The sequence below is a fragment of the Anopheles cruzii genome, chromosome 2, assembly GCF_943734635.1.
Source record: "Anopheles cruzii chromosome 2, idAnoCruzAS_RS32_06, whole genome shotgun sequence".
Classification (NCBI taxonomy): domain Eukaryota; kingdom Metazoa; phylum Arthropoda; class Insecta; order Diptera; family Culicidae; genus Anopheles; species Anopheles cruzii.
Genome location: NC_069144.1, coordinates 32101153 through 32105178, shown reverse-complemented (window position 1 = coordinate 32105178; position 4026 = coordinate 32101153). Strand labels below are relative to the sequence as shown.

Genomic DNA, 4026 nt, shown 5'->3' with positions numbered 1-4026 from the left:
TCAACAAAGGAGCGTTGGCAGATGGAAGAAGCACTTAAGACAACTAACTTTATCCTGCCTTCGTTGTACCTTGCGTAGCGTTGGTGTAATGTCCGACTTTATGCCTCGACATGTTAACAGTGCATTTAAAATGATGTGTGATGATAGTGATGTTGAAAAAGATGATAATGGTAAGGATGACGCTTACTCGGGCACCAAAAAACGGTGCAATTTACACGATGCCACCATATTTAACAGTTACGTAGAAAGAAGTGTTGGAGGCAAATAGCTGTATAAGATGTATGAAATAATCGAATAATTCCAAGAGGCTTTAAAACATAATATGTAAATTGTACAAGGAATACATAAAATAATACAATGAAGATTCATGATCTAATCCAACATTCAAACAGCAATAAAAAGGAGAAAATTCATGCCAACAAAGAAGGTTAAATGTGTAATCAAACAGACAACCTGATACAGTTCCAGAGGAATCTTTAAAGTAGTAATCACGACAACACTTCAGACTTTTTCCGATTATCTATCAATGCTATGTCTAGTAAAGTTTTACTGTCGAGGGACGGATTGAAGAGAGATAATGAGAAACGGACATGCGGCTACTAGTAACATTAAATCCTTGGCGTATCCTTGAGAAGTCTAACCCTGCGTCCACACTTACAGTAAATGGGGAAAAATGTATGTAGGCCCAGCAAAATTCACTCATTTTTGTTGGACATCCGTGAGCTACTTTGAGTTGCCGTTGAGTTCCTCTTGCTTATCGGTTATTTGTACCGATTCGGGTTGAGAGGCCATATTTTTCAATTTGACAGTTGGTACGGGCAACTTTTTTCGCTGTCCAAATTTTTGGACAGCATTTCGAGAGCGGATCAGAATATGACAAAGATGGCAACAGAAAGAGAAGGAAATTTTCATTTGTTATTATTTGTAAACGTAGTTTAGTGTCAACTGTTGTTTACGTTGATTGCAAGTTTGTGAATTTGAGAAATAGTGCAAATTGTCCTCGGGAAAGATATGTGCGAAATGCGGAAAATAATTTGAAGAACAATTTGGTGAACAAGAAAAAGTCGTTGTTCATGTTATCCGCAGAAAAGAATGGCGAACCATAACGGAATTGTTGAGGAACCACTGCCCAGCTACAACTACCAATGGAAGCGGTGCGCCAAAAATCTGTTGCGGTCATTCGGGTGAAATACCGGAACCCTATTCCATCGTTCAGCTGGTCGATTAAATGTAAGCCGTGGTGTGAAGCTTCCGCGAAGAGCTCTCGCGTCCAACAACGGCGTGGTACAAATACTGAGCGTATGCAACAAGCACAGACGCACCAACTAAACACATTTTTCGCGATTTAGATTTGTTTTTATTATTTTTAAAAGACATTTTAATATTCGAAGAAGCCTATTCGGTGCAAAACTGCAATTGGCAACAGAATGAAATGATAAACTGCCAAATTAAAAACATAAACAAACGAACTGTCATTTCACTCGCTGGAGCTCACAGATTTGACTGGGCTGCCACACGGCACGAAACAAACGATATATCAGCCTCCAACCGCGACAATTTTGACAGTAAAGCGATCAGTAGGTGTCAAAAGCTTTGTGGGTCTGCAGACCCTGCAACAGGGCGCATTACAGACGAAAACAGAGGTTTGTTTACAAACAAACGAAAACAGAGGTTTGTTAACAAGCAAAGATTTTTATTTGTGATGTTATTTTGAATTTTAACTATAAGTTTATCTCCATTTCAGCAATAAAATGGGTAGCAAACCGGAGCAAAAAAGATACGTAAAACTGGTAAGTATGTTTCGGATAAATGCGTAGTGAGCTTGGTTATCCGGAACGCTCCGGATCCGGTGGACGGAACAATTAGTTATGAACATCGAAGTTAATGTTTTGGTTAGGTGATTATTAGTGACGGTCATTATTGATGGTTAATTTTGTTGGAAGTTTACAAGAAGGTGTACATTTGCTTATTACAGTGCTTCTTCGACTTCAGCATGAATAATGACGCGTATGTTATCCATGGAACCATCTCTCGCTCCTACCTGCGGTTTTTACCGACAAACCATTCACCGACGGACTCGGCGTCGCCCATCCCTTCGCGACGAGTAACAAGCTGCACGCCAGACGCCGTCCGGGATTTCCCCGAGGCATAGCTGGAAACACAAGCTTACAGATTCCTGTACAAAACAATCTTAGCAGAGAATAAACCAGCATAATTCCAAGCATGGCACCAAGCATTTATTTCTTCGTGATCACTCCCAGTATAATATGAATCCGGATGTTCGGGAAATAAGGTGAATTAGTGTGGCTTTTTCGTAAACTCTACATCTGTTCGCCGTAATGGTCATCTCTTTCATCAGCTCTGTTTGGCTAGCAATGATCCTGGATGTGCGGTCCTGGTGCCGGACGATTGGCCTGTTGTCACTTTGTTCAATCCCATCTTGCCGGTACAGCAACAATATCTAAAAAAAAGCGAAAAGATTATTCAGAAATCAACTTACCTCTCCGATTTCTATTTTCTCGGGCCAAAAACACGAATGTAAACAAGTTTGACATTTCTCTTACTAGTTGTTTCTGTTGCTGTAATATTAGACCTGCCACACGGCACGAAACAGATTTGACACCAAGTTACATGTTGCGCGTAACTGTTTCGTGCCGTGTGGCAGCACAGTGACGTCTAGAAATTGCTAGTGTGACAGCAAAAAGTTGGCCCAACTTGCTGCAAGTGTGGACGCAGGGTAAGAGAGAAACTGCAGCTCGCTTCGGTGGCTCGGTTAGCGATCGTAGTGTAACAACGATTTCGAAAATAATGTTCCCAACTCTCTGCGTGGTGGAAAATAATAAAGCAAAATAATTTGCAAGTATTGCGGCTTTGATAATTACATTGAATGCTTAGGCGAAGCTGCTGAGAGGATGCTTTAATCTTTGCCCGTCGTAAGAAGGTCATAACCCAGCGGGCAAAATCTGTCATGCGACGGCTTTACAACCGGCTGGTTAACGGCTGCAGAAGGAATTTTTAACGAGCTTATGAAGAGGCGTTTTTCTGCCCGGCGCTGAAACGCTTCATCAATGCTTTAGTGGTGTGTGTGTCCCCCGACCCCTCTTCATCCAGTACCCTCCCCCTTCCACCCCGCCATAGCCCCCCCGTTTCGGATCTAAATATACTCGACAAATTGGGTTAAAATTTTAAAACCTTTATTTCTCACAAATCGTATAACACTATAAAAACACCACTAAACCTATCACGTGCACATCACTATACTCCTCCAGCGTCCTACGACATCATTTCATGCGCTTCCTTCTCGGGATGGGACGTTGCTCAGCTCACTTCGTGGTACCTGTAATTGGAAAAAAAGGACCCCTGAACACTTTAAACACTGCACAATTGTTAAAACACTGCCACAATACTTACTTATAATCATTTACGGCATTCTCCATCCGAATTGTAATCTTATAAACAGTACGAAATAAGTTATCAAAACTACGCAGTTTTCCATACTTACGCTTCTGGCCGATGAAAACAAACTAACTTTGACGTTTCGCATTGAACGCCAACGCACACACAAACACCGCGTTGGGTATCATCGTTCAATAAGTCCCGAAACTAGCGTAGAGATGGCACTAATAATGCCATTTATATACCAAGGTTCACAAGTACCAACCTTCAGACAAGATATAATTAATTGTAAGATGTAATATAATTTGATGTAATTCGAAACATAACATAGTTATTTCATTTACTTCATAGTTTTTCATAGTTTTCATTTCATACATTTCATAGTTAGTATCGGGACTTATTACACGAAGTGTTATGTCCACGGAGGCCGCGCATGCGCATAAACGACGCGTCGATTCGAAGAGCGAGAAAGGAAAAACATGTTCGAAGGAGCGAATGAAATGGCAACACCCGATGTTGCGCTGGGCCTGTGACAGAGTGAGGTTGTGGGCTCGAGGGGGTAGGAACGGGGAAAAATATCGCGCGACGGACCAATTTTTGAAACGCTTTGCCCGCGGGGTACACCGAGGC

At 41.7% G+C, this 4026-nt stretch overlaps 1 long non-coding RNA gene across 2 annotated transcripts; it reads left to right on the top strand.

Annotated features, from left to right (window-relative positions):
- Positions 1 to 1542: 1542 nt before the first annotated feature.
- LOC128268388 (uncharacterized) lies at positions 1543 to 2191 on the top strand. Of its 2 annotated transcripts, none has more exons than XR_008269140.1 (3): positions 1543 to 1671; positions 1745 to 1790; positions 1976 to 2191. It is a non-coding gene; the product is annotated as an uncharacterized LOC128268388 (long non-coding RNA). The 2 variants fall into 2 exon arrangements; XR_008269139.1 differs by having other exon boundaries at positions 1745 to 1897.
- The last annotated feature ends 1835 nt before the right edge of the window (positions 2192 to 4026 follow it).